This window comes from Loxodonta africana, chromosome 7 (genome assembly GCF_030014295.1).
Source record: "Loxodonta africana isolate mLoxAfr1 chromosome 7, mLoxAfr1.hap2, whole genome shotgun sequence".
Classification (NCBI taxonomy): domain Eukaryota; kingdom Metazoa; phylum Chordata; class Mammalia; order Proboscidea; family Elephantidae; genus Loxodonta; species Loxodonta africana.
The window spans coordinates 93,960,776-93,974,650 of NC_087348.1; the positions used below are offsets into that span (position 1 = coordinate 93,960,776).

At 45.3% G+C, this 13,875-nt stretch overlaps 1 long non-coding RNA gene across 1 annotated transcript; it reads left to right on the top strand.

Annotated features, from left to right (window-relative positions):
• Positions 1–2,074: 2,074 nt before the first annotated feature.
• On the top strand, positions 2,075–11,793 carry LOC135231740 (uncharacterized). The gene is made up of 2 exons (XR_010322496.1): positions 2,075–5,461; positions 6,276–11,793. It is a non-coding gene; the product is annotated as an uncharacterized LOC135231740 (long non-coding RNA).
• The last annotated feature ends 2,082 nt before the right edge of the window (positions 11,794–13,875 follow it).

Sequence of the window (13,875 nt, forward strand, 5' to 3'; positions counted from 1 at the left end):
GATATACTGCTGGGGCCGTTTTTGAATGATCTTCAGCAAAATTTTGCTTGTGTGTGATATTAATGATATTGTCCTATAATTTCCACATTCGGTTGGATCACCTTTCTTGGGAACAGGCATAAATATGGATCTCTTCCAGCCAGTCATCCAGGAAGCTGTCTTCCATATTTCTTGGCATAGACAAGTGAGCACCTCCAGTGCTGCATCTGTTTGTTGAAACATCTTAATTGATATTCTGTCAATTCCTGGAGCCTTGTTTTTTGCCAATGCCTTCAGAACATCTCGGACTTCTTCCTTCAGTACCATCAGTTCCTGATCATATGCCACCTCTTGAAATGGTTGAACATCAACGAATTGTTTTTGGTAAAATGACTCAGTGTATCCCTTACATCTTCCCTTGATGCTTCCTGTGTGGTTTAATATTTTCTCCATGGAATCCTTCACTATTGCAACTTGAGGCTTGAATTTTTTCTTCAGTTCTTTCAACTTGAGAAACGCCTAGCGTGTTCTTCCCTTTTGGTTTTCCATCTCCAGCTCATTGCACACGTCATTATAATACTTTACTTTGTCTTCTTCTTGAGCTGCTCTTTTGAAATCTTCTGTCCAGTTCTTTTACTTCATCATTTCTTCCTTTTGCTTTAGGTGCTTGACGTTTGTAAGCAACTTTCAGAGTCTCCTATGACATCCATCTTGGTCTTCTCTTTCTTTCGTGTCTTTTCAATGATCTCTTGCTTTCTTCATGGATGATGTCCCTGATGTCATTCCACAACTTCTCTGGCCTTCGGTTGCTTGTGTTCAGTGCATCAAGTCTATTCTTGAGATGGTCTCTAAATTCAGGTGGGATATACTCAAGGTCATATTTTGGCTCTCATGGACTTGCTCTGATTTTCTTCAGTTTCAGCTTGAACTTGCATAAGAGCAATTGATGGTCTGTTCCGCAGTCGGCCCCTGGCCTTGTTCTGACTGCTGATATTGAGTTTTCTGTCGTCTCTTTCCACAGATGTAGTTAATTTGATTCCTGTGTCTTCCATCTGGTGAGGTCTATGTGTATAGTCACTGTTTTTGTTGGTGAAAGAAGGTATTTGCAATGAAGAAGTCATTGGTATTGCATATTGCAAAATTCTATTATTCGATCTCTGGCATTGTTTCTATCACCAAGGCCATATTTTCCAACTACTTTGTTTCCAACTTTCACATTCCAATCACCAGTAACTATCAATGCATCCTGATTGCATGTTTAATCAATTTCAGACTGCAGCAGCTGATAAAATTCTTCTATTTCTTCATCTTTGGCCTTAGTGGTTAGTGCGTTAATTTGAATAATAGTCGTATTAACTGGTCTTCCTTGTAGGTGTATGGGTACTATCCTATCACTGACAGTGTTGTACTTCAGGATACATTTTGAAATGTTCTTTTTGATGAAGAATGCAACACCATTCCTCTTCAAGTTGTCATTCCCAGCATAGTAGACTATATTATTGTCCAATTCAAAACGGCCAATACTAGTCCATTTCGGCTCACTAACGCCTAGGTTATTGATGTTTATGCATTCCATTTCATTTTTGATGATTTCCAGTTTTCCTAGATTCATACTTCGTACATCCCAGGAGATGTTTGCAGCTGTTTCTTCTCATTTTGAGTCATGCCACATCAGAAAATGAATGTCCCGAAAGCTCGACTCCATCCACGTCATTAAGGTCAACTCTACTCTGAGGAGGCAGCTCTTCCCCAGTTATCTCTGGAGTGCCTTCCAACCTGGGGGGCTCATCTTCCAGCACTATATCAATGTTCCGCTGCTATTCATAAGGTTTTCACTGGCTAATGCCTTTCAGAAGTAGACTGCCGGGTCCTTCTTCCTAGTCTGTCTTAGTCTGGAAGCTCAGCAGAAACCTGTCCTCCATGGGTGACCCTGCTGGTATCTGAGTACTGTTGGCATAGCGTCCAGCATCACAGCAACATGCGAGTCCCCACAGTGCGACAAACTGACAGACACGTGGGTGGAGACAGAAAGAGCTGTATCATATTTTAAGACTTAGTCTCAGAAATCATGTAATGCCACTTCTGCCACATTCTATTCATTGCAGCAGTCACAAAGGTCTGCCCAGTTTCAAGTAGAGGGAAAAATAGACTCCACCTCTTGATGGGGAGGGACAAGGTTCTGGAAGAGCATGTGGAACTGGAGATACTCCTATGGCCAATATGCCACAGAGCCCTCTTCTCCTGACTGCTCATTCGCGGTCCCACTGCCCTGACCTGGTAAGACCCTTCTAGGGGCTCAACCAACATTGCCCCCTCTCGTCCCAACTTTGGAAGTGATGGGAGTGGGAGAGGCCCATGAAAGGCCATTTACTGAGCACTTCCTACCTGCCAGGTCTTACAGTGGACACTTCCATGCATTATTTCATTTGATTCCCACTATAATCCTGTTTAGGGAGCCCTGGTGGCACAGTGGTTAAGAACTATGGAGTGCTATGGCTGCTAACCAAAAAAGTCAGTGGTTCAAATCCACCAGCCACTCCTTGGAAAACCTATGAGGCAGTTCTACTCTGTCCTATAGGGTCACTATGAGTCGGAATCGACTCGATGGCGATGGGTTTGGGTTTTTTTGGCTTATAATCCTACTTGATGAGCAATGTGGCCCCATTTGTAGGTAAGGAAACTGAGGCTCAGAGAAGTGAGTGACTTTCTGAGGCCACAAGGAGTCAGCAGCGAGGCCAGGATCCGAAGCCAGGTCTGTGTGGCTTTGAAGGCTCTGATCTTGCCCCTGCACCAGCTGCCTCCAGGCTCCGGATAAGGAAGGTGCCACATGGTGAGGGATTAAGACCATGGGACTTGGGATCAGATTAACCTGGGTTCTTATTGAAGCTCTTGGCCTTGAGCAAATCACTTTTGCCTTTCTGAGCATCAATTTTCTCATCTGTCCAATGGTGATAATAACTTCTACATGTCAAACTTAAAAAAAGAAGAACTAATCTCTGTTACAAGCTTGGTATAGCATCTGACACATATTACTTGGGACCCAGACCACCTTGTCTCACCCTATTCAGGGCTCACCCATCTGTGGGGAGCAGAGCAGGTCTGCGGCTGCCTAAAGAATAGGCCCTCTGCCATTCACCAAGGGAGAGCCCCTGGGCTCCTACCGGCTATTTTTAGGCCAGTGTGGGCAACCACAGAATCACATGGTTGTAATAGTGCAGAGCTGTGGGGTTTACCACTGCCTGGCCAAGCCCAGGAGGAAAAGAAAACACTTCTAGTGACAGATGGTGGGTATCTGAGGTTAGAAAAGGCTTCACTTGCTTCCCAGCATCTCTAGATGACCTCACACAAGTCAGAGAGCCTCTCTGGGCCTCAGTTTTTTGGTCTGTCAAATGTGGATAGTAGTAAGAGCAATAGCTCACATTTTGAGGTGCTTTCCACATGCCAGATGCTGGTCAAACACTTCATGGGTGTCATCTGGCATGATTCTCACAGTGGTCCTGTGAGGGAGGCTTGAGGGAGGAGGCAGAAGTTGCTCAGCTAGAGGAGGGGGAAGAGACAAAACTAAGCCCAGCTCTTTGAACTGCTCTGCTTCCAGCTTCCCAGATAGACTGGAATGAAGGTCAAGAGGATTAGCTGAGATTATGGATGTGGATGTTTTTTAAACTGTAAATGAGAATGTAAACTGAACAGACCTCAGGGTCAACCTAGGCTGCGGCTTCAAACTGTACTCTGTGGAGACCTTCCTGAGCCCTCCCCAACCCAAGCCTTCAGCCAGAGCATGTTTCATTTATTCATCTGTTTTCCATGTGTGAGATCCTGGTAGGATTTTATTTTGGCTCCACTAGCAAAAAAAAAAAAAAAGAAAGAAAGAAAAAGACTTTGGAAACCACTAAGTGTGGGCTGAGATTGGAGGTGGCAGAGATATTTTTCAGGGCCCCAGGTGTCCCGGTCCCTGTTTCCAGGCTCAGTTCTTGGAGGGGCCCAAGCCTCAGGCCTACCCCCATTCCTCACTCAGGTGGAGCCTCTGACATTCTTATTTTTTGGGTCCAGGAAACAATGTTCCTGGAAGAGCCACCAGCCATGGTTAGAACCCAGACACCATGTAATTCCCCAAGAGGGGAGGAGAGAAGGGAACAAATGTATATTTGTGTGTATACACGCACATACGTATACCTACAGCCATATACACACATACACACCACACACATCACACAGGCACACACACATAGAGGCACTCAAAATATACAATGCTGGCAAAATGGACCTGAGCATACCAATGATTGTGAAGATGGTGCAAGACTGGGCAACGTTTGTCCTGTTGTCCATGGGGTCGCCATGAGTCAGAGATGACTACACGGCAGCTAACAACAACAATTACTATACACTTCCATGGATAAATGGATAAACAGGTACATATACTCAATATACCCACATTGTGAAAGCAGACATATTAACAGATGCTCACACAAACTTGTGCATGCTGCATGCCCATATAATCACGGGTATACATATATACTGCATTCACACACTTTCATACACGATAATGATAAGCACAGGTACACCAGCACCTGTATATACAACAAAATCACACCTGTATAGTCACCCACTGATGCAGGCACCAACACATGTGCACACACATGCATGCACGCACACACGCACACACCTTTACAAGCATAAGTACAAGCTTATCAAGGCTGCAAATCATGTGTAAGTACTGGCTTTTTAGCTCCTTGCTGCGGAGCAATTCTGCAAAGGTGCAGAGACACAAACACCTAGTTCCACTTCACCTGAAAACCCCCAGCCCCTGGGTGCGTGGGTGGGTGAACCAGCCACCCTCCCTGCAGGGGGCACAGTGGAAAGTATGACCTGAGTTGACTTTTTTCAATCAGAGAAAGGTGAGGGGTTTTTCCACTGTTTCTTCACCGTGTCAGGAGTGACCAGGGCCACCATTGCTAATCCACCTCCCATTGTCCTCTCTAGCCCTTGGGAACATTCAGGTTCAATACCAGGATTTACTCAGCAATGGGAGCTAAGATACACCTGACACCTACTGGGTGCCAGGCCCCCCCAGCTGGGGGCTAGAGGGACAGAGACCAGTTGGACCTGGGCCTTGCCCATGGGGTTCACAGTCAAGAGAAGAGGTGATGGGCAGGGTCAAAGCTCTAAAAATTTATTCAACTCATGTTCATTTTGCCAATTGATCAATTTTTCATATGAACATTTTACTGAATATACTAAATTTATGATAAATAAATTTATCGAATAAGTTAATAATGTTATCTTTCAACTCTAAAATATAGAGTTATTTTTATTGGATGGACTAAAATTTGTTTTCATTTTGTCTTCACAGCGGCATTTGAAGAAATATTCAGAGAGGCATGTAATATTTGTACCTGGAGAGGGGCTTTCTGGGGCATCCACCAGGAACAGGGTGCTCTGGGAGCCCTGTAGCATGACAGGTTTCCAGGACCACCTGCCCCAGGTGCGTGCAGCTTATACATGGAATTCTCCTCTCACTTGCCTTGTGACCTTGGTCAGGTACCTTCTCCTCTCTGACTTCTTTTCCCGTTTAAAAAAAAAAAGACAAACAAAACCCATTGGGGTCGATTCTGACAAATAGCTACCCTGTGAGGCAGAGTCGAACCGTCCCATAGGGTTTCTAAGGAGCGCCTGGTGGATTCAAACTGCTAACCTTTTGGTTTGCAGCCATAGCTCTTAACCACTACGTCATCAAGGTTTCCTTCTCCCATTTACAAACAGCTAATCTTTAGGGTCTTGCTGACATCTTTAGGGTCTTTTAATCTTTAGGGTCTTGCTGACATTTAGTAAGACCTTGAAGCTTCCTGTGACCTCGAACCCCCAGTGTGGCTGGGGTCTGAGCCAAGGGCATCAGAGAAGGTGGTACCTCTGTGGGGTGCCCAGCCCTGCTCTGAAGTCAAAACTGTGGCAGACAACACCCACCCATACTGCGTCGGTGCCTCTGTCTGAACCGTGACATTTCTGGGCCCTGTCCCCAGCCCCAGGCTGAGGGGCCCAGTGTGCCCTGCGGGGGGCGGGGGGGGCACTCGGCTGCAGGGGGCGGGGCTCAGCTAGTTTTCCTTTCCTTTCCTGGTAACACGCTCGCTAACCTCATTTCCTTTTTCTGAAGGGAAATGCCATTGACATCACACAGCTGGATTTTCAGAGGCCAGATGAGAACTCGTGATGCCCTCGCTGCAAGAAGGATGCACAAGTGGGCTGGACGCAGGTGGATTTGGAGAACCCCTGATCTGACGCTCCTACTCCTTGCTTTACAGATGGGCAGCCCTGGGCCAGAGAGGCGGAGAGACACGCCCAGGGCTCTACAGTCACGCGCTTAATGGGGACCAGAACCCAGGCTCCGCCTCCAGCCCCAGGATCTGCGTGGAGAGGCCCAACTCTACGTCAATAATGGCAGAAGTATCCACGTAGTTGCCCAAGTCAGAAACCCGTCCCAACCTGGACTCCTCACTTCCACCCCTCTCAGTGCAGTCCACTCCCCTATCCATCCCCAACCCACCCCCAGCTCGGGTCTCCTTGTCTCTCACCAGGAGCTTCTGCACAGGTCTCCGCATTCACGCTTGTTCCTGCAATCCATCCTCTGTCCAACTTCCTGGGCGATTTATCTCCCCGCAATGCGAGAGCCCACGACATTGCTCTACAGTTTATGCCCTTCTACGACTCCTTGTGGAAACCCTGGTGGTGTAGTGATTAAGTGCTACGGCTGCTAACCAAAAGGTCAGCAGTTCAAATCCGCCAGGCACTCCTTGGAGTTCAAATCCGCCAGGCACTCCTTGGAAACTCTACGGGCAGTTCTACTTTGTCCTGTAGGGTCGCTATGAGTCGGAATCGACTCGACGGCACTGGGTTTGGTTTGGTTTTTTGGAGGGCTCTTTGTGGCTCAAACGTTACACATTTGACTGCTAAACAAAAGGTCGGCAGGTCAAATCCACCAGCCCCCTCCTTGGAAACTCTATGGGGCAGTTCTACCCTGTCCTATAGGGTCGCTATGGGTCCCAATCGACTAGACGGCAATGGGTTTAGGGCTTCTTGGCTGGACATTCGAGGCCCTTCATGGCACTCCTCATCTTCCTCTCCACCTACTGTCCCTGATGTGCCCCTTCGCTCCCTCAAGGCAGAAATTACTTTCCATCTGCACATTGGAGAACCTTCTTGCATTTGCCCATGCTGTACCGTCTGCCGGTAACTCCTCCCTCTACACGCCTATTCCGGCACGCCAGAGGGAAGCTCAGCACTGGCACCCCGGGATCCCCCACCACATCCCACCCCACCCCACCCCACCCCGCGAAGCCTTGGATGATACTAATCTCTTTGGCCTGCATGTTTAGGCCTTCCCCTACCCCTTCTTGAGAGTAGTAAAAACGTTTTATTGTGAAAAATTTCAATCATACCCAAAAACAGAGAATAATACAAAGAACCCCGTGTGTTCCTCACTCAGCTTCAACGCTCACCAACTCATTCACTCTTGCTTCATTTATATTCTCCAACTTCCTCCCCATTGTATTATTGTGAAGCAAGTCCAAAACATCAAATAATTTTAAACGTTGCAATATGCATTTCTAAAGATAAAGGCATGACAGAATACCGCTACATAGCTAAAATTTTAGTAGTAATTTTTAATATCAAACATCCAGTTGTGTTTACATTTCCCCAATTATCTCATAAGCGATCTTTTAAAGTCAGTTTGTCCAAAATCAGGATCCAAACAAAGTCCATACATTATGTTTGGTTGTTACATCTCTTAAGTTTCCTTTGATCTATAGGTTTCTCCTCCCTCCCATGTTTTCTTGAAGAATTTGTTTAATAAACCAAGCCTCTTGTCTTGTGCAGTTTTCCATATTCTGGATTTTGCTGACTGCATCCGCATGGTGTTATTTAACATATTCTCCAGTCCCCTGCCTTTCCTATAAATTGGTTGTTAGATTTAAAAACTTGATTATATTCAAATACGAAGTTTTGGCAAAAATACTTCATAGGAGGTGTTGTGTGCTTTACCTAGGAGGTGCATAACGTCTAATATCTCCCTTTTAATGATGTTAGAAGACTTTAATCATCATTGTATTGGTTCATTATTTCATTTGAGATTTATAAAACAGTGACATTTTAATGCTATTACTACTTCTTCATTTGTTAGTTCGAATACTTCTACAAAGAGAAACTTCTCAGCTATTTGGTGTCTCTGAGGTAGTTTGTTTAGGAGAGCAGGATAAATGCTTAGTGCTATATACCAATTTTCAGAATAGAGTGACTTTCCTACCATTCTCCAAAGGAGACCAACAAAAGTTTTGCTTGTTTGCTTTTAGCTTTTTTGTATCATTAACTGTTTTTTTTTTCTTTTTGTTTTATATTTGTTGTATTTCAATCCATTGCATTTTCCTTGCTATTACTCTAATTGTGCTGTCTTTGGCCAGTAAGGACCTCTTTAATTAACTCCTGAGTCCTTTTGACATGATCCTAGCCTTCTGACTCTCTGGCACGATAAGATGTCCAGGTTCATCTTGTAGATTTTCTGCCCCAGGCCTGGAATCAACTCTTTATCTGAGAAGTCTTGGTTCCCTGTAGTGAGAAGGGGTATTTAGAGACCACAAATTTGGATGCTAGGGGTGCCTGATGCTTCTTGGTCATTGCTTCTGGGCGTTTTCAGTGTGTAGAGTGGGGACATATTTTTTCTTAAGAAAATAAACATGAACTCCTAGTGATATTTTAAACAAAATCTAGGGTTATAAGATTTTTACTTAAGTTCTTTGATTTTGCATTTATATTTCTTTTCTCTAATGCTGGACATCTTGCTTCCTAATATTAACATGATTACTGGTTCATTTTCTTCTATGTTCTCTCTCTCTCTATAAAATATAATAAAAATGTCAGACTAACAATATCAATAATATTACTAACAATATGATTACTAAAAACACTTTATAATTTGTTAACATTCTCTTTGTCCTTAGAGTATACATCCTACTAGTAGATGCGTGGAGCCCTGGAGGCACAGTGGGGAGCTCGGCTGCTAACAAAGAGGTCGGCAGTTTGAACCCAACAGCTGCTCCCTGGAAACCCTGCAGGGCAATTCTACTCTGTCCTATAGGGTCACTATGAGTAGAAATTGACCCGGTGGCAAGGGGATTTTGTAGATGTACAAATCGCTAGGTTTTTAAATCACTTGAAATAATTCCACTCTGCACGGTGAAGTCAGCAACTTGACACACAGATTCATTTATTTCATTTTGATATTTTTTATTGTTTTTGACTGTATTTTGATTTAATTTTGTTTTGTTATTATGTAAAGCATTTGCCTGGCTCTAAATTTAATCTCCAGAACAAGGTGTATTCAAAGAAGTCTAGCTTCTACCCCCATTGCCTTTATCCTATTTCCTCCTTCCTCCAACAGATAATTTTTAATTTTATTTTTAGCTGATTTTTTTAAATGTAAGAAAACAGGCATATAATTCTATGTTCCTTTCCCTTTTCTTGATAAATGATAATTACCATATATGCTTTCTTCTACTTTGTTTTTTTTCCAGCAGTTGTACCCTGCAGATCACACCATCACTGTATACAGAGATCTCCATTCCCTTTTCCAACTCCAGGGTCCTCCATTGTGTGACAACTAATCCTCGCCGATGGACATTTAAGTGGTTTACAGTTTTTACTGTTATAAATGATGCTGCCATGAATAGCTTCATGCAGACATCTTGTCAAATTTTTGCCAGTGTATCTTTGGAATAGATTCCTAGAAGTGGGGTTTCTGGGTCAAAAGGTACAAGGATATGTAATTTTGATAGAAACTGACAAATTTGCCTCTATATAGGGCTTGCACTGTTTTGTATTTCCACTAGGCAATGTATAAGAGGGTCTGTTTTCCCATAGCCTTGGCAACATGCTCTCACATTCTTGGACTTTTGCCAATATGATAGATGACAAGTGGTGTCTTAGTTTAGTTTTAATTGGCATATCTCTGATTATGAACAAGGTTAAACTTTTTTTCATGTATTTAGATTCTGATTCTTTTTTTCTGTCCCTAGTGTCCTGCACAAGGCCTGACGCAGATGAGGCCTTTAGGAGAAATTTCTAGAATGAATGAAGGAAGGAACAAATGAACCAACAAAAGAGGAAATGGAGCCTTGAAGAGGGTGGCTACCTTGCTCAAGGTCATGGGTTAAATGATCATCAGAGTTGGGATAAAAATTGATCTCTTTTTTTCCCCCTTGGCTAATTTATTTTTTTTTCTGACTAAAAATGAATTGAAGTTTATACTAGAAATTTTGGAAAGCACAGGAAAGTATAACATAGGAAAAATTCAATCTTTTTATCCCAAGTAAACCACTTTTAAGCATTTTAGTATATTTCCTCCTAGTCTGTATGCATTTTTTCCATAGTTATGATTACACTACATGTATGATTTTATATTCTACATTTGGCCACTTAACACTTTGTATACATAATTTTAATGGCCATCCAATATTCCACTATCTGAATATACCTCAACATATTTAACTTTTCCATTCCTGCTGGACTTCTAGATTGCTTCCAGATTTTTGCTATTATAAATAAATTCTGCTGTGTTCATCTTTGTTCACATTCTGGATGTTCCCATTAGGACTGATTCCTGGAAGTGGAGTTCCTGGAATCCCAGCACTGAGTTCCAAGTTCAGGGCTTTGCTTGGCTGTGCTCAGGGGAGACAGTTTGCTAAGCTTTGCCTCCTGACCCCCCAGACCCCGAGCCTGACCTGGTTCTCAGTGTCTGTGATCTTCAGTACACCCAAGACAGATCAGCTGATGTGTGGGAGGAACTGGGAGGGATGGAGCTTACCAGGAATGGGGAATCAGAATCTCCTGCCATTCTCCCCAGTGCTCCTTGCGCTCAGGGGTTATGGACAGATAACCTGGAACCAACAAGAGGAAACGCACATGGGCAAGGTCAAACCTGGTGACAGGTGCAGGGCAGGAGGGATGCTGAGTGGGCATGGCCTCTGCTTTGGAGGCGCTCACAGTGCAGTGGAGCCCCCACCTTATAAAGGGCTCCATCTTAGAGTCTGACATGGTGCCATTTCACAGATGGAGGGACCTGAGGTAGCTGTCCAGAGGTGGTGGCTATTGAGTGTCATAGTAAAGAACACAGGTCTTTTTTTGGCAGATGAGGTTGGGCAGTGGCCAATCCAGAAGGGTCCTGTGAACCAAGGTCTTGGACCTTGTCCTGTAGGCAGCGAAGCAGGGGAATGATGGAGTCAGGTCTGAGTTAAGGCCGAGCCTTTTGGATGCTCTGTGTTGAAACTAGGCAAACAGTTAGGATGAAAGCAAAACCCAGGCAGGACACAGTGAAGCCTGAATCAGAGCAGTGGCCATAAGGAAAAGCAAGGAAGATCAAGAGACATTGGATTGATACTCGAAACAGAAAAACGTTCTGTTAATTTATTACCTCCCTGTGATGTGAGAGGGTCCCTGGCCTGAAGTCAGGATACCTGGTTCTAGTCCCAGCTCTGTTTGACCTTGAGTACGTCCCTGTCCTGTATCCGTTTCCACTTTTGTACATCAAGGAAGTTGCCCTAGGTCATCTCTAAGGCTCTTATGTTTGGAAAATTCTGTGATTCCAAGGGTGAAGAGTGGCTGTGGTCCCTGGAGGGGAAAGGAAAGGAAAAAATCCAGGAACTTAGCAGGAGGAGCAGCCAGGCCTAGAGTCTCGGGGCCCAGGCTCTCTCTCTCCTTTCCGTCAATGCTGCAGCATTAATGTCAGTGGCAGTGGCCTGGGCCAAGGCCAGAAGCCGGCTGAGGGAGGGAGGAATTGTCTCTGGCTCGAGGAACAGAGAGTAAAAAACGCAGAACTTCCAAAATAACCGCGAACAAGTCGTCAGCTCTGGCTGTGTGCCCAGAGGTTTCGAAACTGTTCTCCCAGCTTGACTATCAAGAGTGAGCCAGGTTGGGGGAGGACAGACCCATTTCCCCTCTGTGCATCAGAAACTCCAAGATGACGAGGGGCACTGAGGATGCCTTTGGCTGCAGTAAGAGAAAACTCTGCCCCCAACAGACTAAATAAAATAAGGCAATGCATTATCTCATACCACTGCAAGGCCAGAGATGGGCAGCTCTGGCACCAGTGGCTGCTCCTGGTGTTGTCAAGAATGCATGCTTTTCTGTTTCTTTCTTGTTCTTGGCTGCAACCCCATGACGGCTGTTATGCTCCTCAGGGTTGAAAGACGGCTCCAGGGGGCAATAGGAGCTGCATACTTCCAGTTGAATATTCAGCAGGGGAGAGCAAGAGAAAACTTCTCTCCCAACCTGGCACTATAAATCCTTTAATTTGGTCTAATTGGGACAAATTGGATCATGTTTCAACCAATAATGCTCTTTAGGGAAATGCCATGTGCTGACTGGCTTAGATAAATTGGGATCTAGAGCTAGACTGGACTCCCTGAGTGTTGCAAATGGTTAACATGCTCAGCTGCTAACCAAAAGGTTAGAGGTTTGAGTCCACCCACAGGTGCCTAGGAAGAAAGGGCTGGTGTTCTACTTCCCAAAAATCAGCCATTGAAAACTCTACAGAGCACAATTCTACTCTGACACACATGGGGTTTCCATGAATCGAAGCCAACTTGACTACAACTTTTTTTAGTGCTAGATCTGGGCTGGGAAGATTATCTGAACAGAATTGGGGTTCTGTGATGAAGGAAGAGGAGAACAGAGGCTGGCAGGCAACTAACATGTCCTCATGGGGTCAGTAGGACAGGCATCATCTCCAGATCACCGCTGAGGACACTGGGGCACAGGGAAGTGGACGGGCTTGCTTGGCCACATAGTGGGTAAGTGGCAGAGGCTGAATGGAAAATAAACACACAACAAACAACTACGCAGGCTCCAGCTGCCAGCCCAGGGCTTTCCCAGGCATGGGGCCTGTTGCCTCCTCTGGGCTTCCACAGTCCCTCCACACAGCGGCCCTCTGTCTCAGAGCTCCTCTGTCAGTGCTGGGATCGCCCCCTCTCCAGCCTGCATGTGCACGCACTCATTCATTACACAAGGTCTCCCGAGAACTACTGGGGCCTGGCCTGGGAAAATCCAAAGCCAGGAGTGTGCATTCAAATTCTGGCTTTGTGCTTCCATGTCCTCCTCTGACACGGGACCATAAACCCCACCTTTGGTCCCTCTCAGCATAATTTGGGGTCAAATGAAATGAAGAGAGTGCTTTGCTAACTGTGAAGTGCTGTAGAACCACTAGGCTTCCCTTCTCTTGGTGGAAAATAGCTCATTCCGTGGGCCTCAACTGTACTCAGTACCAGAAGACCATAGAAGCGGATGGCCAATGGACCTATGAAACATCCAGACACGTATTCATTCAACTGCAAATGTGTATTTCTAACCTATCAATTGATAGATGAGGGTACAAGTTCATAGAGGGATGGTGACCTGACCAAGGTCACACAGGACTAGAACTCACATGGGTTCCCAGCCCTGTTTATCCTGCACCAGGCCCCAAGGGTCAAGTGAAGTTGATCACCTGGTCTGGGGCGGGGAGGGGAGGAGTGGGGGGAAGGGGGTGCGCAGCTGTAATACAGTGTGTGCCTGCCAGCACGTCCCCAAGTTTCTCGGGGGCCATTCTTCAGGGGTTCACTGAGGCGAGGACACACTTCCCCTCGGGTGGCTTCCTGTTTTGGCCAAACAATGTCTCTTGCCAGGACATTGTGCCAGCTGGTTGCAGCTGTTGCCAAGGCCTTGGCTTCTTGCATGCAGAGAGGGGAGAAGTCCTGACCCAGAGAGATCTCTGCTGGCCTTGCCAGGCCAGGAGCCCCACATTCAGATGTGGCCTTTGAACTGGACTGAATTTATTTAATTTCTTCGTGTAATGATCACACACACATGAGCACCTTC